Here is a 27,507-nt window from a genome sequence, read left to right on the forward strand (position 1 = left end):
CTGTGGCAGGGATGGGATCCCCACTGAGGTGGCTGCATTGGTCGGGGCAGGTCCACAGGGGGCCCTGGTGGCATCTGGGCCGGAAGATGGCATGGAGTATGACTGGCGCATAGCCTCCAGAGAGGAGGAGAGGGTCGCCAGAGTGCCCGACACATGTACGAGACCCCCGACCATGACCGCTCCCAACTGGGCCACGTTGCCACAGTGCTCTTCGTGATGACGAGCGTGCTCCCCCCGGGAAGCACGCACCTCATCACGAATGACAGCCGTGAGCAACGCGACACCAATCAGGACCTTCTCCATACGGCCAGGGGTTCCCTCGTCCGCAGGTGGAGAGGAGTCAGATGACATGGATATCCCCCCTACCTGCCGACAGGCCTGGGATGGGGCATCCCTGCTGGTGCATGGTGGTGCAGTCACAGTGTCAGGGACAGTGACATGCAAGGCACCTCCACAGCGACCTGTGCTGCCTCCTGCCCCTGCCCCTGGACTGCAGCACTTGCACCAGCAGGGATGCCCCCACCAGGCCCCATTTGCGGCTCAGTAGCGGCCTCCTCCTCCTCTGTGGAAACCACCAACCTGGATGGCTCCACACCGTCTTCCGCCGTTGCAAGCCCCTGTGGGGGCTCACCCACCCCTTCCGCTGCAACCGTGGGGGCATCTCCGCCGATTAGCTCCACAGCGCCGTCTCCGCCCTCTTCTTCACTTTGCGCTGTGTAGAGGGAGACATAGAACACAAGCATCAGGGTACTGTACAATGGTCCCCTAGACAGGAAGCAACAGCAGATGAGTGGCACTGTCAAAGATCACTTCCATCATGTCCCTCCACAACACATGGGTCAATGCAGGCAAAACACATGCAGTAACAGAAAAGGCGCATGCTATGGACATAAGCAAACATGTCCAAGGGACTCTTGAAGCAAACAATGGTGTTTTTGGACTCAAATGCATCATGGGTCATGCCTATCACATGCACACACTTCAACGTACTTTCATCCATCTGGACTCGTACACCCCAGACACAGTGGATGCAAGGATAACTAGGCTGCATCAGTGATTCTGAACATTGTCACAGACATGTGTCATGCATCCATGGCATTCACAAGTCACAGACACGCAGGTCAGAAACACAGACATGGACACCATACATGTACATGGCATCAGCACCCATCCCTCACCCCCACCCATGTCCAGGAACAGAGACTGGCATGCTCTCATGTGTCCATTCCGCATAGGGCTCCCCATGTTGCATTCAAACACATACACCAACCGTGTGCTTCACACATTACTGGTCTCACATGCATGACCATGATGTCCCTGCACACAAACACGTGTACATGGCCTATGTCACACATACAGGCAAGTATCAGACAACCAGCACACTGCAACATGCCCTGTCTCACACAGCAATGCTTGGCCACTTACCGCTCGACTCCAGACGGGTCTGCCTCTCAAGGATCTGGGCATGGAGTGCTGGGCGTACGCGTTCCAGGACCCTCAGCTGGATGGTACTCATGCTGCCCCAGCCCCCCTCCACGAGGCGCCGGGCCTTCATGAGGGTCCTGGACCTGAAGTCCTCCCAGCGCTTCTTGACTTGCTTGATGTTGCGGGTTGCCACCCCCTCCGCGTCGATGGCAACCACAAAGTCGTCCCAGATCCTGTCCTGTCCTTCCTTGTCAGCGCGTGTTGATCCGAAGAGGGCATCATAATGCCCCAGGACAAGCTCCACCAGGACACCAACTTCCTTCTGACTGAAGCTGGTGGCCCTCTGCCCCTCTGGCTGGGGGTCGCCAGTGGTCTCGGATGGTGTTTGCCCCGACATGGCGATCCCCGAGGCAGGCGTGGGTCGGCAACTGGGTCCTGGGGCTGGGCTGTGGAGCGATGGTATCCCAGTCGGGAGTGTTCTGTTCCAGCAGGGGTGGACACAGCAACTGGACCCCTGGACCCCTGCAGATGGCTGATGTGCAGGCACCAAATGGCAGGGCACGGTGGCAGCAGGCAGGCAGGCAGCAGCAGATGGCTCGTGGGAGGCTGCTCGGGGCTCTGGGGGGCAGTAATTTGGCCTTTTGGGCAGGAGCGTGGTCTTCCGTGTGCTTACGCATGGCCAGCTTGATATGGAGTGATTTGGCATGTGAAAATTCTGCACGTCAGCGTGTAAATCGAGGAAAGGCCCTTAACGCATAAGCGCGTCAGCACGCATAAGCGATTCCATTGGACCAAAGGCCCTTAGTGCGTATGCGCGTCTGTGACGTATCGCGCATGGGCATTGCTTTTCGTGGGGTGCGGTGCGGTGCGTGTGTTTTGCAGGCGTTGGGGTTCACACGCTATTACTTCACAGCGGGTGGGTGTTGGCTACGTGTTCTTCTACACGCAAGGCAGACGGTGAGTGGTACCCTGCTCACACAGGCCCGATCGCATGTAAAAACACCCGCGAGCCCCTGCAATACATGTACTCCGCTCCCCCAGGCCCGATCGTGTGTAAAAACACCCGCGAGCCCCTGAAATACACGCGCCCAGGCCAATTGCGTGTGGAACTTCTCGCGCACCCCTGAAATACACGCGCCCAGGCCAATCGCGTGTGGAACTTCTTGCGCACCTCTGAAATACACGCACACACTCCCCCAGGCCCGATCGCGTGTGGAACTTCTAGTGCACCCCTGAAATACACGCGTCCAGGCCAATCGCGTGTGGAACTTCTCACGCACCTCTGAAATACACGCGCCCAGGCCAATCGCGTGTGGAACTTCTCACGCACCCCGAAATACACGCGCACAGGCCAATCGCATGTGGAACTTCTCGCGCACCTCTGAAATACACGCACACGCTCCCTCAGGCCCGATCGCGTGTGGAACTTCTCGCACACCTCTGATATACACGCACACGCTCCCCCAGGCCCGATCGCGTGTGGAACTTCTCGCACACCCCTGAAATACAAGCGCACAGGCAAATTGCGTGTGGAACTTCTCGCGCACCTCTGAAATACACGCGCACAGGCCAATCGCGTGTTGAACTTCTCGCGCACCTCTGAAATACACGCACAAGCTCCCCCAGGCCCGATCGCATGTGGAACTTCTCGCGCACCCCTGAAATACACGCGCCCAGGCCAATCGCGTGTTGAACTTCTCGTGCACCCCTGAAATACACGTGCACAGGCCAACCGTGTGTGGAACTTCTCGCGCACCTCTGAAATACACGCACACGCTCCCCCAGGCCCGATCGCGTGTGGTACTTCTCGCACACCCCTGAAATACACGCACACACTCCCCCAGGCCCGATCGTGTGTGGAACTTCTCGCGTGTGTAGAACTTTGGCGCACATTTTTTGCCTGCGCAGGGACGCTACCGCCTGCTTTCATGTGGCGGACATGTATGGGCCTGTGCGCGTTTTTGGCCATGCGCTGTTTTTCCCTATTCCATTCCATGAATACGTGTTGTAGGCGAGCGTGTGGGCATTCCGCGCACTTGCCTCCTGTACTTCCCCCGTGATGCCCACATTTTCACAAGTTGTTCCCCATTCTGCGTGTAACGCCCCGTGTTACGCCTACTTTTGTTATGTGCGCTGCGCTATGTGCGAATTCGCTGTGGCCTTATCGCACGGCGTTCGATGACTTGTGCGCCAGCGTGCGCCGCGCACTTTTTCAGCGCACATCCCACATTTTGCGCGTGCACGGACTTCCATGAATAGATGTGCGCTGTTTTCTGTGCGATAATCGCACTTGCATTGCGATTTTCGCTCTTTCACTGCGAATCGCACGTTTTCGCACGCTTGCACACATTAATTCCATGAATCGGCCTGTAAATATCTGGAAACACATAAAGCAATACTTCTTTCAAGTTAACAGCCTACGGTATTTTGTTTCCCCCTCCCCATCCCCTTCCCTGAAGGAAACCATGTATTACATATACATATTAAAAGCCATAACAGGCCATTTAGAACAGACGTGTTTCTCCTATTCATTCTAGCCTCAATGACACAAATATCGGTGGAAAGGCATTGTGCAGCACCTGTAGCCTAAACCAACATATGAAAAGTGACCAAGGAGCAAGAACGCATTCCAGTGGGCATTGCTCCACGCACAACGTCTGTGCCCTGGAGTTCTGCAAGCAATACAATACAAATACAAAATACAACTTTCTGAGAGCAGGTGCGCAATGGTCAAATCAACAAGAAGGGCAGCACTTAAGGCCGGAAGAGGTTGGACGATTAACAATATCTCTTTGCAGTGGCCGAGCTAGGTTCCATTTAGTGGTGCACAGAGTCGCACTAGTGGCCCTGGGCACTTGGTTTTCAGAACAGGGCTTGAGACAGTGTGTCATTAAGCGGGGTTGTACGGTTCCTAGTGACTTTTTCGAACGTCACATTTTCGAAATGCCAATTTTTCGACACCAAAATGCCGAAAAAAACATTGGAATGTTTTTTATTTTATTTTATTTTTTAAATGAGGGGGTCCCCCCAAAACCGTTTTTTTTTAATTTTTGACACTTTTTTTTACAAAAAACAAAACAAAATAAAACATAAAATAAAATAAAAACATTCCGAATTTTTTTTCCGCCATTTTTTTTGTTGACAAAATGGCATTTCGAAAATGTGTTTTTGAAAATTTGACTGGATACCGGGTTGCACATGTGTCTCTCCAGATCAAGAATCAAAGTGAAATCTACATCACTTCCTTTCCTGTCTCATGAAAAACTGAGGTGACATTTTAATTTCTCTGCACCGTGTATTACCTCTGTAGACCCAAGAAAACAAATGACACACATTAAAACTGAAGCAGAAAAGAGGTGTGGAAGCATTTCAGTGTTTGCTTTCTGGAATGTTCTACTTTATGATGCAGGCAAACTGATCTCAGAGGCAAAAGGAGGCAAGCACACATGGTATGTGTGGACTGTTGCCCACCACTTAAGGGTTAAAGAGCGCAGACCCCCACCGTTGTGGGGGCGGAGCTATAGTACGGCGGGAGGGACAGGGGATTATGGGAAAGGCGCGCTGTGGCGCCAGTTCGGGTTAGAAGGAAAAAGAATAAAGGTGTTGTCAGCAAGCCTCCGTGTGTGCGCGTCCTCCCTAACACTGGCGACGAGGATGTCTCCATAGGTGCACACGGAGTCCTTCACGGCAATCCGCCGTTCCTCCTTTGACTCTTCGTCAGTCCTCCACTGCGGCCTGCCGCTCCTCCTGATCTCCGCCAATCTTCATCGCGCTGTGAGCGCGTACGTCCGCTTTTGGCTGTCCGCCAAATTTTCGCGTCCTGGCTGCCCCAGGCCTCTTCGAGCGCACGCTCCACGCCCACACTGGCAGCCCGCCAACTCTACGCGCTCTGAAGGCCCCGGGCCTCCTCCTCCTCCATTTTCACGTCCTGGCTGCCCCAGGCCTCCTCGAGCGCACGCTCCACGCCCACACTGGCAGCCCGCCAATTCTACGCGCTCTGAAGGCCCGGGCCTCCTCCTCCTCCACTTTCATCCTGGTGTCCCACTCTTCCTCCTCACAGTACCTACAGCATCACACCTTAAAGGCTCCCAAGTCCTCCTCCTCCCCCATCTGGACATATTTCCACTCCACACCGCTGGAAAGCCATTGAAGGAACAAAGGACCCTGAGGGCCCAGCACTCGCCCCTGGCACAGCAGCACCCCGCACGTGGGCGAACAGCTCCTGAGACACCCCAACACGTCGGAAGCTGGTGAGCTTGGCCTACCCACACAAGGATTTCAGGTACACATTGCGTCCCGCACCATGAGCGCGCCAGCCTCCCCGTCAGGGTCCAACCCGGGGTCACCTACGCCGGCTCATGTGGTGCAGCCGATTCAACTGCGATTACCGCCCCCTTTCGCCATGACCCCACAAGCAACGAAAGGTCCCAGATGGACCGACTGGATGGAAGATTTCCAGCACTACGTCAGGGGATCTGGGGATGGAAATTCTCCCAACATCAGAGACATCTTCCTTAACCTGGTGGGGGGCGAAATAAAGACTGTGGTCAAAACTATTCCTCCAGCTGAACAGAACACTTTCAAGGATCTAATAAAGGCCCTCGACAAACTCCTCATCATCGAAGTCAATCGCGACTATGAACGTTACCTCTTCAACAAGTGCACCCAAATGCCACAGGAAACAGTTGACGAATTCATAACCCGCCTGAGAGTAAAAGGTGCAAATTGTCAATTCGACGCATTTTCTCTGGAAGAAGCCATAAGGTTAAGAGTAATTGAAGGCTGTTTGTCCCCTGCCCTCAAGAAATAGCTCCTAAAAAAGCCCCTCTCCATCCAGGAAGTGAGTGAGCTCGCTCGCATACATGAGAGGGTCGATGCCCAGGCCACATCCATGGCCAGCCCAAGCAACCCCAAACATGACGCTGCAGAACTCATCGCAACCATACAACCATCTCGTCCAGGCGACAGGGTGCCTCAGACACATAGAACCCAAAACTTCCAAACACCCCGATTTCAGAGACAATGCTATCGCTGCGGAATGTCTTTTCCACACGCGGGATCCTGTCCCGCCCTGTCGCAACGATGCACAAACTGCAGAAGAGAGGGGCATTTCCACTCAGTGTGCAGGGAAGGCATACCATTTCCTCCCGTCAGACCCCAACCGCCGGCGAGGACTCTCGTCCGTCCGCCACCTCCTAGACATTTTCAACCCCGATCATACCAACAGAGCCAAGGACTGAGACGATACGTCAGAGCCATCGACGAATACCACATGCCGGGATACCTGCCACAGCCTGAGCACACGGATCGGACCAGATACGTCACCGATGAATATGACCACCCACCTGAAGAATATGGGCCTGAAACGTTCTACCAAGAGATGCAGGGAGCTGCATATGACATACCATATGACTCATATGACCATGATGAGTTTGTTAATCTCATTCTTGACACCGAAGAAGCCAGTGAAGCGCCAAAAATCCCCATCAAAATGGGAAATAGACAGTTTCAGTTCATGATTGACTCAGGCGCCACCGTTAACATTATGGGCGAACAGGACTATGCCATGTTAACGAACCCACCTGAACTCCAATCGTCCCGCTCAAGAATATTTCAGTGGGGCGCCACCACCCCCCTACCGACAGTAGGATGCTTCACGCAATGTCTCCTCCTAAATGGCCGGAAAGTAGTCACCACAATACACATCATCCGATCACTCGCCAGAAGCCGATGCCTGCTCAGCTATCACACAGCGTCCCGTCTGGGTCTAATTGAAATACATGTGAAGGCAGGAGACTCCATCACGGCAACCTCTGAAAATATGCACACAGGAGATGCCGTCAACACCGTCGCTTGCCATCAAATACGGAACCTGTTGACGCAAGCCGACATCACCAGAGACTTCCCCAAACTCTGCAGGGGGCTGGGCAAACTCAAGGCCCCTCCCATCCGACTACACATCGACACGTCGGTGCGGCCGGTACCGCAACACCCCCGGAGAGTAGGTTTTCACCTACAAACGGCAGTATCAGATGCACTACAACAACTACTATCTGATGGCATTATTGAACCAGCCACAGGTCCGACACCGTGGGTTTCCCCACTCGTGATAGTACCAAAGGAAGGAGGAAAGATCCGTTTGTGCGTGGACATGAGGGTGGCAAATACGGCCATTCAGCGCGAGAGGCACCCGGGCCCTTGCATCGAGGACATGATCGTGCAACTGAACAACGCCCAGATGTTCTCCAAACTCGACCTCAACCAAGGTTACCATCAGCTCGAGCTACACCCGGAATCCAGACCCATCACGACATTCGCGACCCATGACGGCCTATACAGATATAGACGCCTGAACTTCGGCATCTCATCAGCCGCAGAAATATTTCAAGAAGCAATCCGACAGGTGATCAGACCCATCAAAGGTACACTGAACTACAGTGACAACATCCTCGTTTTTGGATCATCACAGGAGACTCACGACAAGGCTCTGATCGCCACATGTGCAGCACTCCAAGATGCGGGCCTCACCCTCAACATTGCAAAATGCCGGTTCAGCAAGACCAAGCTGAAATTTTTCGGACACATTTTCTCCAGCGAGGGAATGCTGCCAGATCCGGACAAAGTTGACACCATCACCAACCTGGAAGAACCGCGACAAGTTGCTGACGTCCGTTCATTCCTCGGCATGGCTGGATACTGCGTGCGATATGTACCGCACTACGCATCCCTCACCGACCCCCTAAGGAAACTTCTCCAGAAGGACACGCAATTTGAGTGGACCCCCGCATGCCTCCAGGCTTTCTCCGACATCAAGCGTGCTCTGATGGAAGCACATCGCCTGGCATACTTCAATCCCGCCTGGCACACTGAAATAGTGGTGGATGCGAGCCCGGTGGGCCTTGGAGCCATCTTAGCCCAAACCAGCGGGGCGGATGTCCACCCGAGGCACGTTGTCGCATACGCAAGCAGGGCCCTCTCCACCCCAGAACTAGCCTACTCTCAGGCAGAAAAAGAGAGCTTAGCGGCTGTCTGGGCGTGTGAACATTTCCACGACTTCATCATTGGGAAGAAGTTTACCCTAATAATTGACCACCAAGCTTTGCTCTCGTTGTTTGGCAACCCACACACCAAGATGCCTCCAAGAATCGAGCGGTGGGGAATCCGCTTACAGGAATACGACTACGACATCGTGCATCGCCCCGGGGGTGACCTTAACCCCGCTGACTACCTGTCACGCCACCCAGTGGGGGCCCCACTGACCCGAGAGGGAGATATTGCCTATGTACAGTACATAGCATCAAACTCACTACCTCCGGCGCTGTCCTTGGAGAGAGTGGCTGCTGCATCCGCTGCTGACCCCACCATGGCACTTGCAATCAGCCTCACATTATCCAGCAAATGGAGAGACCACCATAGAGCGACGCTGGCACACCCAGGAGCGGGCAAACAAGAAATTGAAAGACTGGCCAGGGTACACAGCGAACTGGCCGTCAAGGACAACGACATCCTCCTCAGAGGGTGCAAAATAGTCATCCCCGCCACACTCAGGAACGAAGTGGTAAGCACAGCCCATGAGGGCCATAGAGGCGCAGAAAACACTAAGAGACAGCTGAGGCGCCACGTCTGGTTCCCGTTCCTGGACGCGGCAGTAGACGAATGGGTAAAACACTGCCACGCCTGTCAGTGCACAGCTCCCGCAGACCATCCACCCCCGCTTCAACACACACAGATACCCGAACGGCCATGGGAACGGGTAGCCATGGATTTCTACGGACCCACGGACGAGGGGGACTACCTCTTGCTCATAATTGACGAACACTCACGTTTCCCGATAGTCAAAACGGTCAACACCACCGCATTCCCCCAAGTGGCGGCGGTAATAGAAGAAGTATTCAGCGAGTGGGGGATCCCCAAGATAGTCAAATCGGACAACGGGCCCCCATTCAGTGGCCATGAATTCAGAACACTGGCAGAGCACCTAGGATTTGGACATACAAAAATAACTCCTCGTCACCCTCAAGCAAATGGAATGGCTGAACGATTCATGGCATCAATCAAAAAAACGAGACAGAGAGCAAGAGTGGAAGCGGTCGACCCACACCAGGTGCTGTGCCGACTCCTACGGGACTATAGAAACACCCCTCACGAAGCCACCAATAAGACACCTGCTGAACTCATATTTCGCTATAAAGTACGAACACGCATACCGTACAACCCGTCTGACGAGGAGCCGATTGACATGGATGTGCTCCGAAAGGACGCAGAGGTCAAGGAGAAAGCGAGACGAGAGACAGATGCCCGCCGTCACGCAGTGACGCAAGACTTCCACCTTGGAGACGAAGTACTCGTCCAACAACCAACGCCCAAAAAGACAGATCCGCGGTTTGCTCCAAGCCCCATGAGAGTAACCGCAGTGAAAGGCACTATGGTGACAGCCGAGGATCATAACAGAACTGTCACCAGGAACTGTCAACAATTCAGACACTACTCCAGACGAGAAGGAACGGAACCGCCGTGTCGACTGGCCTCTCCAGAGCCGCGAGAACCATGGGATGACCTATGGCTTCCACCAGGAGGAGACCCAGGAGGGACAAGCAGAGAAGAGAGAATCTTGGACCCACAAGATGCAGGTGACCAAGAGGAGAGGCCACGGAGAACTGTAAGGAAACCTGTGAGACTTGTTGAAGAATGTTAATCGTTGATATTTGGACATATTGTTCGGGGGTGATGTTGCCCACCACTTAAGGGTTAAAGAGCGCAGACCCCCACCGTTGTGGGGGCGGAGCTATAGTACGGCGGGAGGGACAGGGGATTATGGGAAAGGCGCGCTGTGGCGCCAGTTCGGGTTAGAAGGAAAAAGAATAAAGGTGTTGTCAGCAAGCCTCCGTGTGTGCGCGTCCTCCCTAACATGGACAACATTCCTACCTGTACGAATATCACAAGCATCAGACAAAAAAGCAGAAGCCAACATACTACTTTTGCCGGAACAAGTCACATGTGTTGATGCCAAGGCTGCCTAAGCATTGGGAAAACGCTGCTCTTTGTCAGGAAAGTACAATCATTATGGGCAGGTTTGCCAGCAGAAGAAATGTATCCTTTACCGGAATAACACTGTTGTACTCTTGAATTACCAGCACAAGAATTCATACATCAGTGATTACCTGCAAGATGTGGCCCTCATTTTAGGAATGGAAGAAAAAAATGGATCACCCAGACCTTCAACTCACATCACCATCATGTATGTAGTACCCAGGGACCCCTCCTAGTGGAATCAGGTTCTCTCAACACTATAATTTCCATCAGATATTTGATTAGGAATTTAAGGATGTTAATTAAATTCTGGTTCCACCCAACATTCTCGCACAGGGCTACTCAGAACACAAACTTAAATAAACTAAGGTGTTTCAAGGCTGCAATGATATATAAAGGCAGACATACTGTGGGAAGACTATTTCTGATGGCCACTGGTGCGCCATTCTTAGGTTGGAAGTATCATGCTCACTTCCAAATGACGCTCAAGCCAGGTAGCATGGACGGAAGTCCTCACAACAAACTGTGATCCAGAAAAGGAAATGATATGACCATGTCCCACAATCTTCAGTCCATTGGTGGTGTGAGGAATATCCCAGTATGACTCCAACCAAAACCTCAACAACACCTTGCCAAACTAAACGGAAATTAAATCATAGAGCCAGCAGAATCATCTGAATGGATCACTCCTAGTGCACAATCCTCCAAATCAGGAACAGACAATATCCTCCTATGTGTGGACCTCCGATTATTTTGCAACAACATCCTTAATAGACAGCCACCCTTGATGAAACATCAGTAACATGGCAAACCTCACAAACTCGAACATGCGTGCTCTCAACACTTTTGATGCCCTTCAACCTTGCGAGTGTTGCAGCTCTTTTCCAGCACCTTATGACCAGGTTATTCAAGGGGGTAGACGACGTAATATGTTTCCAAGATGTTTTTTTAGTATATTTAAAGATAACAAACGTACACAAATGCTCTCTTAAGGCTGTTAAGGCTATGCTCGACAACCTAAAGAGCAAACATCTTACCCTCAAGAAAGAGAAGTGTATGCTGTTTTTCAAGGAAGTGGACATGCTATCTCCACCACAGGTGTATGAAATTAAACAAAATACACCAGAAAGAAGCTGTCAAGAAAGTAAGCACATCTTAGATAAAACCTGAGTGGTCCCAGACGGACTGTCAGGATCTGGTTCTCGCTCACCTCAGGCAACCAATAAACTAGGTTTTCCCCTGGTGAAGACAGGCTGTGAAAAATGTAAACCATACTTCAAAGTAGCAGACAAACTTGTTCTTCAGGGACACTGTATAATTCCCCCAATGGCACTTGGACAAAGGTTTCTATAAGACACCCACAATGGCAACGTTGACATCACCTTAATGAGAGAAGTCAATTTGCGAAACATCTGGTAACTGGACATGGACTTTCAGATTGACTGTTTCATGAGAGCCTGCCAAAAGTGCTCCGAAATGACACGAACATTACCCCTTATGTTCATTCTATGTCCACAATAATACTCCTAAAGGGCCTGTGGCAAAACAATAAATGCTCTATATCTCACATAAACGTTCCACACATTACCCTGGAACAAAAGGTTTGCATCTTCCTCATATACTTTCTTTCAAGGTTGCCAAATCTGGAATTTGTGGAGCCGGTTTGAATATCGGTTGTAATACATTTTCTGAAAAAAGTGTTAAACTGTGAAGCCTGGCCTGAGACCATTGCAAGTGAAAACAACTGGTTTCACTAAAAAATTAGGAAATCTGCGTGACTCAGAAATCAAGCATCATACTGCAGCTCTATCTCACCCACAAGTCAATGGCCTTGTCAAAAGGATCAACAGGTCTGTGACTGAAGGTGTGCAAATTGATGTACTGCATGGATACCAGGTAGATGGCGTTATCAACAACACCCTAAAAAATGTACTCTACTGCCAGTAACCTCATAGGGGTAGCCCCCTTTGACGTGGTTAGAGGAAGAAGAGAAGCTAATCATGTAAGACAATGGTGATCAACCTGGGAGCGAAACATGAAAATAGTGCCTCCCCACCCCCCACATCCAAAGCCTCATAAAAGAGAAAGCGCAATAGAGGCAAAGATCAATTAATGGTTCTTATGGTGCCTTGCACAGTTATTGAACCCGAGTTCTTTATTGGCCAGGGATTCCCTATTAGTCTTCCCATCCATGTAGACAGAGCATATAGGCACTCCCGTGTACACAGGGTTCTCCAAGGCTTTCAGGGCCAGATTCCCTGGAGCTGGGAGGGCCCCATCAGTGGCTCCCATTTAGCATGGCCGAGTAGAGTTGCCCTTAGAATAAGCGTCATATGTGGCTGCCAGAGTAAAGAAGTGGGGATGTCTATTACACATCCTGGTCAGGTATAGGTATTGTCTTCCCATGAGGGGAGTGCTCACGGATTTATCTGTGTCCTGTGATTGGCTCATAGTACAGATTGTTGAATGTGTTGAAGTATTTAAAAGGGGGATTTGTTTCATTTGATTTGCCTTGTTCTCATTACCATGGTTAATGTTATTCATGATCATATGTCTCTCTCTCTCTTTTACCCCCTCATTTACTTCCTCGTTCTATGTTTCTAGTTGTCTGTTTGCATGTAGTAGACCAGGCATGGGATGCACAGATCCATTGCTGCACCAGTCATACTGAATAAAATATAGTAACAACTTACCAAGCCTTTGTTCTCTTTACAACACATATTCACCACATTAAATGTTCAGCCTCACATATCCAGTTGGTGCCATTATATGATGATATGCCAGGTGAATGCTGAAATGGTCCAATAAAGCCAGATAATGCCTTATACAAGGTATGGTCACCATATGTAAGGTGCAGCCCTCAAATCATGTCCCAAACACGGGCTTGAATGTTATGCTAATTATGTTTTCAAAAAGTGATCTTTCATACAAGGGGCTCTGTTGGCTATTGCCGATTACACCAATGTGTCCTGAGAGCAAGGGAAAAGGATACAAGCATCGTAATGAGATGCAGAGTGATGTGTCTATGGTTGTGTTTTAAAGATTAGCAACTGGGCTATTTCTCTAAAATGCCACCCGATGACAGTTAAAGTCCAAATGCAGGGTATGTTGTGTGTTGGTCTAGTCCTTTTTGTCAGAGAGCGTCATGACCACGTCATGACACCTCTGTAATAAAAGGGGCTCTGCTGCAACGCACAAGGCAGTGCAGCAAAGCCCCAGGAAGCGGCAACTCGTGTCTGTGTCCAGTTATTGTTCATGGCCGAGGTGGCCCACCTTGACTTGGGTGCCCACACGTCACGGTGGACCTGAGCTGGGTGCCCCCAGCTGTGGCGCTGCCTGATGACGGGCACACACGCGGCGGCGTGACGTTGCATGCCGCCGCGTGCAGCATAAATAAACGGGGCGTTTCCCAGCCGTGCGGAGCGACCGGGAAGCCCGACCAGCAAGGACCTGTGTGAGGTGTCGTCCTTGTTAGTTGGGGGCTATTGGACCGCATGGGGGCATGGACGAACCCTCAACAGTGGCGACGAGTGGGGGAAATGATGCCCGGACCCGGCGGTGAATATTAATACAATTTTTTTCACCGAAACGAGGTGGATGCAACACTTCGTTTCTTTGCCGTGGGTAGTGCGTTACCCACGCGGCTGGCGGCCATTTTGGAACACAAGCTGTGGGACTTCACGAGGCTCCGGTTTCGGCTCGGAAGCGGCCCCAAGCTTAATTTTTGGAAACCTTGACAGCAGGAAGGCACACCTGCAGGAATATGTGCCTATCTTCAATGTTGGTCTTTTGTTTGGGTTTACTACGTCGAGTGGAAGCAAGGAAGAAGCCTTTGGGCCTAGGATCTATATGACCCACACACTTTCCCTCTTCTAATTTTTGGAACATTTGAAGGCTAAACTGTTCATCCTCATCTCTTTCATCATCAGGCTGATGGACACACTCTGCTTCATCCTCTTCATCATCAAGGTGGTGCATCTTCATCAACAGGTGGGTGGCCACGCTGATTTCACCCTCTTCATCATCACAAGGTGCTGCAGTGACTGTGGAGTTTGAGTTGCGGCCCCGGTGTTCTATGCTGGGGTGCCTGTGCGCTCAGACTAATGAGTGACACTGAGGACCAAGGTGGCGCAGCGGCAGTTCAATGGCCTCCTCCACCCCCACCACGTGCGCCACCTCAGGGGCAGCTTGTGCAACAACCTCCACTTATTCAGGTGGCTCCTCAAGGTCTTCCACCTTTGGTACAGCCAGCGGCGGGGCCCGTTGCTCCACAGAACCCTCCGGTCATGGCCCAGGTGCGCACCCAGGCGGCTCTGCAGCCCATCCCCGAGTTTGATGTGTCGGGCCCACCATCTAGCCTAGGACCCAGATGGAGAAAGTGGGTGGACCGTCTGGACATGTACTTTCGAGCGGCCCAGGTGGTGGATGATGACACCAGGCTGGCAACCATGCTGTATTCGGCAGGACCGTCCTTGCAAGAGATTTTTGAATCGCTGTCGCCTGGGGATGCATCATATGGTCAGGCGAAGGCTGCCCTGCAGGCTTACTTCTTGCCTCTTGCCTAAGCGGACAATGAGCGTTTTGTGATGTTGTTGGCCAAGCAGAAGGACGATGAATCCCTGGACTCATTCTATGGCCGCCTGAGGCATCTCTCTCTTTAGCCTGCGCCTGGGGGGATGCAGAGGACATGATTAGGACAATGCTCATCCAGGTGTGCTCATCAGGCAAACTCAGGCGCCAGGTGCTACGAGAACCAGGAATCACGCTGCATCACATCCTTGAATTGGGGAGGTGCCATGAGGTGTCAGAGGCAAGAGCAACCAAGATGGAGGCAGGATCCCACCCCGTCAAGACTGAGGAGGTATGTGCAATGTGGCGCAGCGATAGGGGTGTCAGAAGGCCTGGAGGTGTTCCCCGTGAGAGGACCGGAAGGGCAGGGGAAATTTGCATAAAGTGTGGATACGACCTGCCCCACCCAGCAGAGTGCCCGGCGGCAGGAAAGACATGTGGGCGGTGTGGCTTGCCAGACCATTTTTCCAGGGTATGCAAAGCAGCAATGCCTGTGCTAGTACCGAGAGGCCCAGGCTGGGCAAGTTTCACCCACCAGGGTCGGCCGCCCAACGTCGCTCAGGTGGATCAGAGCGAGGAGGACGCCCAGGTGGAGGAAGTGGAGGAGGACGAGGAAGAAAATGTGTTTTTTGTCTTGAGTGTGGGGGTCCTGAAAAGTAAGAACAGGAGACAGCCCAGGTGTGTAATCGAGGCGAATCAATCTCCCGTTCCGGTCCTCGTGGACACTGGGGCATCCGTCAATGTAATGGCACGGGGACATTATGATGTTATGTACCAACCCCCCAAATTGGCTGCACCATGGGGCCGCATCTTTGCTTTTGGTGGTCGTCACCCTATTCCCCTGGACGGTGCGTTTGTGGCCAAGGTGGAGCATGATGGCTCGCAAATTAAAGCACGGTTCTATGTGACACCTGTGAGCACCAACACGTTGCTGAGCTGTGCTGCAGCGGAGGCCCTTGGTATTGTCACTTTTGCGTATTCGGTCTACTTGGAGGACATAAATGACCTGTTGGAGAAATATGCAGCACTGTTCAAGGGAATCGGACAGATGGTGGGGGAACCTGCGAGACTACACATTGATGACTCGGTGCAGCCCATTGCCCTGAAGCATCGACGGGTGCTGTTTCACCTTCGAGAGCAGGTGGATAAAGAGCTGGATAGCCTTGTGGATCTGGACATAATAGAGAAGGTGGAGGGCCCCACCCCCTTGGTGTCCCCCATCGTAGTGGCATGAAAATCCAAGCAGCCCGACGCTGTCAGGATCTGCGTTGACATGAGGCTCCCAAACAAGGCCATCAGGAGAGAAAGACACCTCACCCCGACAATAGACGACATCATTGCAGAGGTACAAGGTGCTCGTTTCTTCTTGAAACTGGACCTCAGGGCGGGGTATCACCAGGTTGTCCTCCACCCCGAGTCGAGATATATCACCACTTTCACCACACATCGGGGGCTCTACTGTTACAAGAGGCTTAGTTTTGGTGTCTCCTCGGCGGCCGAGGTATTCCAGATCATAATCCGGGGTGCCCTAGCGGACTTGGAAGGTGTTCTGAATATTAGCGACGACATCTTGGTGTTCGCGAGAACGGAGGTCGATCATCTACAGTGTCTGGCAAAGACTTTTGAGAGACTGCAGTCTTTGAGCCTCACCCTGCACAAGGAGAAGTGTGAATTCCTCCAACCATCCATAGAGTTCTTTGGTTTTGTGTTCAAGGAGGGGGCAGTGTCTCCTGATCCCAAGAATGTGCAGGACATAAAGAAGGCGCAGCCTCCGGAGTCCGTGTCTGAGGTAGGGTGCTTTCTGGGCATGGTTACGTACTGTGGACGGTTTATCAAGAATCTTGCCTCCAGGTCAGAACCGCTCAGGGCACTAACGAGAAAGGACACGATCTGGAACTGGGGCCCACTGGATCAGGCCTAGTTTGACGATATCAAGGGCGCCCTGGCAGTCCTTCTTCGATCCCATGTTACCATCGGAGATCATTGTTGACGCCAGCCTGTTTGGACTGGGCGCCGTCCTGACCCAGGTAGATCCGGATGGGGGTGTCTGCCCGGTGGCCTACACCAGCAAGGCCCTGTCAGAGGCGGAACAACGATACTCGCAAATTGAGCGGGAGGCACTGGCGGTGCTCTGGGGATGCCGGCATTTCCGACTCTATGTCCTTGGACGCCCGGTGAGGGTCGTGACGGACCACAAACCATTGCTGCCCATCCTGGCAAAGTCATCTTCCAAGCCACCCGCACGGATTGAACGATGGATGCTCACCTTGCTGGAGTATGGGGTCACTCTAATCTATCGGCCTGGGACGAACAACGCGGCCGATTACCTCTCCAGACACCCGGGGGCACCCGGCAGAGGAGACCCGGACACGTGCACTGAGGAGGCCGAAGAACATGTCCAGGTGGTAGTGGAGGCGGCGACACCGAATGACATGCCTCTCCAAGAGCTGGAGGTGGCGGCAGCCGAGGATGAGTGTTTTAACATCCTGAAGCAGTCCATGCAGCACGGCTCTTGGAAGTCGGTGCTGGAGGCCCTGGCAGGGCGCACGCAGGAGGCCAGGACTGTGCTGGAGCAGCTGTGGAAGGTCCGGGAAGAGCTATCATTTTCAACGTCCGGGCTCCTGCTCAGGGGTGACCGGATTGTGGTGCCACAGTCGAAGGTGGGCAACGTGATTGCGCTGGCCCATCGTGGTCACCAGGGTGCCGCCAAGACCAAGGGCCTCCTAAGGCTGAAGGTATGGTTTCCGGAACTCGAGCGCAAGGTGGATGATTTCGTGGCGGCCTGTGTGTGGTTCCAGGCAGCTTCTCCACTACAGCGAGAGCCGGAGATAGAGATGATGCCTCGCGGGACGCGACCATGGGAGGTTGTCCATGCGGACTTCGGCTCCACCAAGATGGGCACCCACTTCTTGGTCATATATCAAGAGGTGGAGTTTGTGGATTCAGTAGCGTTCGAGCACGTGGTGGTGGCCGTGGAGAAAATATTTGCGGCCCATGGATTCCCTCAGACGCTGTGCTCGGACAATGGCTCACCATTCCAGAGTGAACGCTTTTCGGAGCTGTTGGAGAGCTATGGGGTGGTGCACAGGAACATCACTCCCCTATGGCCAAGGGCCAATGGTGAAGCTGAACGGCTCATGAGGACCCTCAACAAGACCTTTAGAATTGCCCAGGTCTGGGACAGCCATTGCAGAGAGCGTTGTACCAATTTCTGAGGGTCTATCACACCACACCCCACGCATCCACTGGAGTGGCCCCGGCGGAGGCCCTGTTTAGGCGTTGCCTGCGTGGGCTGCTACCCAAAGTGGGGGAGAAGGCACCGGGCGTGATCGATGATCGGCAGGTTGAGGCTGACCGGAAAGCACGGATCGAGCAGGAGAATGCCCACAACGACTAGAACCAGGGGACGAGGTCCTCATTCGCAACAGACATCCACATGGGAAGCTCTCTCTGCCCTATGAGCCAGAACCGCTGGACGTTGTCGCGGTAAAAGGGTCTATGATAACTGCGTCGGACGGCCGGTCTGCGGTCACTCGGAATGTCAGCTTCTTCAAGAAGCTACGGGATCCCAGAACTGACCCGCCTCCTGAGCCCGACCCCGGTGAGCTCCCCGAGGACACTGATAAAACACCGGGCCTGCCTGAGTCTCCAGCCAGTCCAACACCTGTGGACAGATCACCCGTGCCGGAGGTGAGCAGGAGGTACCCCCAAAGGGCTGGGCGAGGGAAACCTGCTTGCCTCACCGATTACGTACTGGGACATTTGGCTGAATACTGTAGTGGTAATCACTGTTGAAGTAAGGGGACCCGGGCGGCTGGTAATAAAGGGGTGTTTCCGACAACGGGGAATTGTTAAAAGATTATTGTTATGGTGTATCGTGTGCAGTGCATAGTTGTAGTGTGTGTTTGTTTGTTCACCTGGAAAAAGGAGGAGTGCGGCGCTGCCCGATGACGACCGGGAAGCCCGAACAGCAAGGACCTGTGTGAGGTGTCGTCCTTGTTAGTTGGGGGCTACGGAACCGCATGGGGGCATGGACAAACCCTCAACACCAGCTATAAACACCAGAGCCAGTGATCCGGCCAGTGCAGGGTGATCCCTGCACCTCACATGCTGTGTGCCCACAGCATTGATCCTGTGTCGGGTGCCCTGACACTGTTTGTGGCCTGCCCCGGTGACCGGAGGCGGGCCCCTTAACAGGGTACATGACAATTTCCTTTAGAATGCATTATATTAGAATATTTTTCTTTAAATGTTTTTGTGAATTCTTTAACTCCTATGATTTTCTTTTTAAGTCCCATCATGGTTTTGGCCAATGTTACTGGCACTTGGTGCTTTAAACTGCAAACTTTGACACAATTTCTGTTATTCCCACTTATTTCATTGAGGAGTGCACGCAAGCCTCTCTATAAAGTGTTTTTAACATCTTATTTTGTGTTACTTTAATTTCCCAAAGTGCTTTAAAACACACTACTTGATACAGTTTCAGCGACAATTCATTTGGTATGTAAAAACCACATGCCACCTCAATACAGGTGTGGTGTAACACAAATACTTGCTCTTTTAGCAACCACAATTTTACTGGCTTGGGAGAGAAGATACCCCTAATGGAAGTTCTTTTGAATGCTGCCACTGGTAAATAACACTGTATTACAATGTGGTATCGCACCTCTAATACCTCCAATGTTTCCCTCCACCCAAGAGGTGTTGGGAAATAGTTTACAATAGTGATGCTCTCCAATTTTGTACAAAAAGCGTTTCAATCTTCAGTGTGTGTGTGTGTTAGTGGGGTTGTCTGTGGCCAAAGACAAGTTCCATAGCTCCCAAGTTTCCCAGTTCTATTTGTGATGCCTCAAGCTATTCTTGATTTTTCGAATTTCAAGCTAGAAGTTATATTTTTTGTGTTTCCCCATTGTAAGAAAGGGGCTAAAAGTACCATCATGCATTGGGAAAAAAAACAGGACTGGCTCAAGGTGTAACGCATGGAACTGGGGTACTTGACAGTTATGTAGTTCTTGCATGTTTTTTTGACTTCATGAGGTTTAGCATTGTCGTTTCCCAACCCTTAGAGTTGGTAGTGACACAGACCGAGAGACCATTAAGGGACAGGTACACCACATTTGTCGTACCGTACACAACACTGAGTTTTTACTAAGGTAGGTTGACCAAACGTATGAGAGCAGTGTGGAATGTCTAAGAGAAACATAACGACTGAAGTAAGAACTCAAGCTAAGGAACATGATATTAATGGTCCATGTTCCTTTGTGCAAAACGTTCGTGGTTGGGGTGAACCTCCTGACTGATATATTCAGTCACTCACAGTTCTTAAGGTTGTGGGATATCCAGCAGCCTTCATGGCAGCTAATTGTGTATGATTGCACTCATATGATGATCACCCCAGGCAGTTATCACCTGACTGCTGGTCAGTCTGTTTTCTCCCCAATCAGCCCTGGATTAAGTTTCAAGTCATCATACGTATATCCCTCCACCAAGGGTGATTCAGGAGCTGGGGTTGGTGAGCTTCCTTGGCTCGGTGTCTGTAGAGACCCCCTTTGAGCCAATCACCAATATGAATCAGGCTCGTGATTCCACCCAAATCCAAAATATGGCTCCTGGCCAGCCAACAATGATTCCCTTTCTTCAAGTCTCTTGCTTTGCTGCACGTCAATTCAGGACCCAGTGGGTTCAGCTGTCTCTCAGCACCACAATTAGCACATGCCCCTCTCGACTTTGTCAAGCCTCTCTCTACTTAATGTCCTCATCTTCCTCCTGCCTCCAGTAGTACCATTTTCCATTCCCAATCTCTCTCTTCCTAGATAACTATTCTCCTTCCTCTCTCCACCTCTCTAATGCTACCTCCTCTGGTGTCAACTCTACCTCTCTGTGTTCCTCCTCTGTCCCTTCCAAAATGCCAACTGCTCCCAAACAAGTCCTTTCTCCTATTTCTTTATCTACCCCTCCTCCAACACCATCATTTCCCTTCCTTACCTCCGTCCTCCACTCGCATGTTCACTCACTCCACTCATGTCCTTACTGACTTCTCCTACAATTTAATCTAGACTAATATTGATCTGTGACCTCTGGGTGATTCTACCAACAGTGGATTTACTGAGAAATCTTTGTGGGGTTATTCGTCTAGCCCTCTGATTGGACATGTATCATAAGCCCTCCCCCAGCCCATCTCTGGGTACTAGTACAGGTAGTAGGGAATCCGGCTCCACCGGTCACTGTTATAAAACGGCTGGGCAGCCATTTTAAGATCAGTAGACTTCATCATGGTCAACTCCTGATTCCATTAAAGATGTGCAGGTGCCTTCTATGATCCTGGCTGTGTGTTTAATTAATGGATGCTATAAATATTTACCAATGGTAATAGAGATTAGTTGTATGCCGTAAATTCAAACACTCTACCTGTGTGGTCAGTGAATAGACAATTATCAAAAAATAAGAAATACCCAGCTATTCACTGTCTGTTCGATTTATTGTATTCAGAATTCATTGTAATTCACATGTTCAATGTTGATAGTCTTAATTTATATATATATATTTATGCATATTTTCAATGAAAAAACATTGTTAAAGGGGCGTTATGATTATAAGTAAAACTCAAAAACCCCAGAAATTCACCAGTTATGGTAAACTAAGCACATCACAAATGTCATTGATGACATCACCGATGACATCACATATCTGGGCCACTTGTTTTTGTTCACTGACATATATAGGCCAGGTAGATTTCTTCACTGACAGTCAACATAAAAATTGAAAAGGTTCTATATATCTAGACATTAACCTTGTCATATGTTCTTAAAATACTCATGGTGCACATACATGAAGATACACTTTAATGTTAGTAACATTTTCTGATGATGCTGTTTCTTTCTTCCTTACTTTAGTTTCCCTGTATGTGCCTCTGATTAGTATGCATTGTGGTTCTTCAGATGTATTGTTTGTACTAGCACAAGTGTTGTAAGTCTTGAATTGTTAGCTAGTTATTACATGTTTAACATTACTCAAAGCTGTGATAAGTTAGCATTCATTATTGTACTATCTGAATTTACTAGATTATAAATATTGTACTTTTATGGTGCATGCTGCAGTCATTGCCTATGTTTATACATGATTAAGTTTCTGTTTTAACAACAACACTCCAATAAAATGATTTTAGATGAGTAGATTCTTTAATAGATTAAGAAGTTCATGATAGGTCTCCCGAACACCCCTGACATCGTGTTACCAACAGTATAAATACAACCCCTTGTAGGGACTTTCCATAAAAATTAATTTCACATTTGTGATGTCATCTTTGACGTCCTGATTGTTAGTCTTAGCAGTGCACGGTGGTGGCGCGAGCTATGGTTGCTTAGCTTACCATAACTGGAGAATTTTTGGGGGTTTTCGGTTTCAAATGTAACCTTTCGGTTTTACATGTAACCGTAACGTCTCCTTAACAAAGTTTTTCGTAGTTTTTTTTATTGGTGCAACTTAACCAAAACATCTCTTTAACAAAGTTTTTTCATTGAATTTCATAGGTTTTTATTAGTGCAACTTAACCATAACGACCCCTTAACAAAGTTTTTTCATTGAATTTCATAGGTTTTTATTAGTTCAACTTAACCATAACATCCCTTTAACAACGTTTTTCAGTGAATGTCATGGGTTTTTACCAGTGCGTGCTATTTTCCTTCAACTTGTTAATATCATACTTACCCAATATACTAATATTTTTGTGTCCATTTTACATAGTGCGACCTTAAAACTTTTCAATTTCCCACCTTCTAAAATCATTTTTAACACTGCTATGCACTTTTGCAACAATTCCAACTAGTTTTACACCCGTAGACGTCTACGAACATCTGCCTTAATTGTGAAACATTTGGACAGAGCTACATGACCATATGTTGGCGCGCGGCATGATGACGTGTCCGAGAACCCGTCCACACTTCAGGATAAAATCCGTACTTTGCGGACAGTTCGGAACTGCATTTGCTACTAATCTAGGCGCTGTCAACTTCAAAATTTCCCTTGCACAGCTCCAACACCTATTCCTACTCATCCATTAACAATCTAGTACACTGTACATACTTTTAGCAAAACTGCTACTTATCTTAAAATGGAATCAGCTAATGCCATCCCTCCTCCCCAAGAGACACCACCACTGCTGTAATCAAGGAGCATGAGAAACACTGCCCCCCCCTTAGAAATAACACATGTGCAACATTTTCCCCCGTCCACCTGCCCCTCCATATTAGTGTGTGTTGCCTCTTCCCTCATTTCCCTCCCCACCTTTCATTCTAAGCTCTCCTGCCAAAAATAAATAATACATCTAAAAACAATAAAATACATTTTCCTTTAGGACCCACCTTTCACAGTAAAATAATAGAGCTAAAAAAGAGGTGTAGACTCCATCTACTTTAAATTTCTCAGTAAAGTACATAGAATCAATAAGATTTTTTCAACATTTCCATTTGCATTTTGTGTTATGCTAATAGAATATTGTGGCGTTAATCCCCCATTTCAAGGACTGGAATGATGGATACCGGCCTGGCAGCCCAAGTTATTAGCTCAAGCGAAGCAAGGGTGGATAACGGGGTCTCTGAACCATTATCCCCCATTCCAGCCCCTGCAATGGGGAATGAAGGCCATTAGCACCTAGGTTCCCAAAGTGGGAACCAACGGTGCTTAAAAAAAAAAAATGTTCTTCCTACACCGGGAGGCCTCCGGCGTCCCGGTGTACGAAGGAAAATCCTTTTCCAAGATGGCCACCATGGAAAGGCAAGGCGAGGTTTCGTACAGGGCCCCTCTTCGCTTTCCATGGCAGCCTGCATAAGGTGAAAAGAGAACCCTAAGACCATATTACCACAAGCACATTTTTTTCCCTTTCAAAACTATCCAAATTTCAAATAACTTTACCACAAAGTCCGTCCCAGGTGGACATAGCCACTTTAACCCCATGTGTTGTCCCTCGTGGTCATGGCCAGTAGCCAGATTGTCCAGATCATGAACTTATTCCATGACCCGGATAATCTGGCCACTGCTCGTGGCCATAGGCTACACCTCAGTCACCAGAGGTATATTACTATTTTTTTATACCTACATTGTGATACTTGTCAAAAAATAAAACACGGGCACATTTGCAAAACCATGCTTTCAGGTCATTGCCAATGTTCCTTACATACAATAGTCATATAACCTATCCCCCACTTGACAAAATCCATTCTGACTTTACAAAAACATTTATATCTAGATCTATAATCTTTTTACAAACCTTTGTGTAGATTTCTCAAATGGCACCAAATTTATAAGCCTTTACAATATTTTGGAACCCCCCTTCTAAGTTTGCTCCCTCTTGACAAAATCCTACCAAACTTCACTAAAACATTTATATATAGATCTGTTATCAGTTTTCCAAATCAAGTGTAGATTTGTCAAATCCACTTTATTTATAAGCCTTTATATTATTTTGATACCCCCCTCTAATTTCGCTCCCTCTTGACAGAATCCTGCCAAACTTTGCAAACTCATTTGGAATAAAATTGCAACATTTCATGCAGTTTCATTAAAGGAGTGGTGCGCTCAAAAATATTATTGTCCCAATCATTCGGGCATGTGTATTTAAGCATATGTTGATCGATCGTAAAAACTTTTCCTAAGCACCTTACCGTGGTTTTCCTCACTTTTACATATGCAAAATCAGGTAGCAGGGCAACAGCCATTTTGTGCCAATCTTCTCTGTTGCTGGATCGCCCCAAGCTCAAGTGTCTTTACAGCACTAAATCATAGTCCCCGCCCCTGAAGCTGACATCACTATTCCTAGCGATGTTCTTCGCCTATATCTGTGAAGCTACTGTGCAGCATTGCTAAACGCAGCCAATCATCACCTACGTCCAGACATCAGTTGACGCAAAACCCAGAATATCAACACACATCCTTTCACAGCACAGCACGTCCCAATTCTGAATACAAAAGACTATCTTTAAAGGAAACCACAATACTCTGCAATTTAGAATGTGCTTTCATTTCACAATAAACGCTGTGAGAACATCTGCCGATTTCCAATTTCAACCACATTTTTCATTACGTTCTTTGTTCTCGATACAGAAATGTTCATCGAGAGTCACACAGTATTCCTTTGGGTATGAGCTCATTGGATGGAGGCACTGTGATTTGTAAAGCTTCGGCATCAGCTTGTTCCTACACCACCGTAAATTATGTCAATGTACTCCTAATTGCTGGTACCGTGAAAGGGCATATGGGCCCGGGTCGATCATCCCAAAACACTGTTACGCTCAGCCAACCATTGAGGTGTATCATCAACTGCCGGCTGAAGAAGCCATCAATTGGTATCTGGAAATTATGACATTGGCAGTAGGGCAGGATGTGGCTGTGTAGAAAACATAACAGAAATGTGTCTCAGTAGCCGTTCTTAATTCTATTCCATTACTTATGCACCGTGTGAAAACTAAGGATGAACACAAACGAGAAACAATGCAAACACAGAGGTAACAACGTGCAATGTTGGAGTCAATTATGTCATTGAGAGGTTAGTGCTATGCAGTGTCTTTAGCTCGCAATGGGAGGCCGATGCAGAAGTTGACTGAAGAATTCGAATAACACATAGACAGCATTTTAATGTAACATTAGCCTAGAAATGGGCATTGGTGGAACCTGTGCCAATACTGACGTGGACTCCATGCATTTCGGTGCTGGACTGCCCACATGCCATGTGACAAATACAAGTACACACCAGTTCTTTCTGAGTCTCCTCGACAACTGCCAAAAATAACAAACCATTGCAATGTTAGCCAGCAATCCATACAGGTCATAAAATGAAACCTTGACTCCTTTGTCTACAAATTGATCTACAGTAAAACTTATATAATAATCAGCATTTCCATTCTCTTGGCTTATCGTGGAGTGTCCAGATCAATGATTTTTCATCAAATGAAATGAAATGTTACTTTGTCCAGTTTTGGAATGCTGACCCTTATCATGTTTCATGTTTTACATACCTCATTCCATTCCTTTCCTTTCCTTACAAATCCTCTGTTTATTTCCAAGGACAAAAACCAATACAGGCTTATGCCTAGCTTGCTTTTGGTAAATGGAAGCAACAAATTACTTCGGCAGGATACGAGGAAGTAGACAGCTCACGGCATTCACCTTGAGGCCCACAGCATCGATTCCAACGTGTACCACTGTAGCATTAGGAATATTTATGAAAAACAAATTGTTTGCTTGCATACACCAATGCCGTGCAAAATTTCCAGAGATTTACTCATTTTATGAAAACACATGGAATTCATAATCCACCTGTCAGCTGATCACTTCTCCGGTTTTCTACTAGCGAGCTTCGAGCACAGGGCGCACCAACAACCCCCACCTTTGCAAAGGCTGCGCACAGCGAACAGTGACTGCCCCCACTTTCTTCCTCCAGCGCCTGTGTCAGACTAGCCTATTTGGCACGGCTGGTCCACCATGTAAGTGACTTCAATCCAGCACTCCAACTAAGTCAATGCTTAGTATTGGATGCCCAATGGAAGCCCTTATTTATATATTTTTATTTCAAAGTTCTTTAAATCTGGATGATGAACCCTTTTATAACACCCCTCTCTTTGGATCTCCCCGACCTCACTGAGCCAAGAAATAGGTTTGTTTTGCAAATTAAAAGGTTTATTTGAAGAATTGAGCAATATATATATCACACTTTTATGAATAGAAGAATATCTGAATAGCACACTTATGAGTATCAATGGGTGATATTACAATATCAACAATCTCTTTAATCAGTTAGGATTAGGAATAGGAAGGATAGGGTAGCAGATAATACTTTGTATGATTCAAGGAAATGCAATGATGGGAAAGAATGCAACACAGAAATTAACTTGATATGGTTTCAATCAAAATACAATATAATCACCGTTTCCCCTGTGACTACTCCCTCCCCCCACTATGCAATATGAAGAGATGAAATGAGGGCACACAGGTTTCAGGAATACGATCAATAATGCAGTTCAATTTCAGTTCCCCCAGCAAGCTTAGAGAGAACAGGTATGATTTTAAAACAGGCAAAAAATACTTTTGAATGTGATTGTAATGAAAGGGAAAATATGCTAAAATGATTTTAATTCACTAAAGGAGTTTCAGGATAAGTGAGAGTAACTTTGGATTGGTTCAGGTCAAAACTAGCAATGATCCATGAATGATCACCAGATTTAAAACAAATTTCAGCAGTTGGAAACACGAAACAGCTATTTTGACATGTGGTGAAATGGAGCTAAATTGCAATTCGCTGCAATTTTTCCGCGTGCGTGAAACGCGATTATGGAAAAACTATAATGAAGTGGAATGTCGTTTTAGATTCGTTGGAAAGCTTGGGATCTTAGCTTCAAAATGACAACATTTCCTCTCTAGGACGTGTGGTTCCAAAGTTACGGAGTTTTTTGTGAAGGTAGATTTTTCAGAAACAGAATCAAAATTTCAAAA

Source organism: Ambystoma mexicanum, chromosome 5p, assembly GCF_040938575.1.
Source record: "Ambystoma mexicanum isolate Mex_15411 chromosome 5p, UKY_AmexF1_1, whole genome shotgun sequence".
Classification (NCBI taxonomy): Eukaryota; Metazoa; Chordata; class Amphibia; order Caudata; family Ambystomatidae; genus Ambystoma; species Ambystoma mexicanum.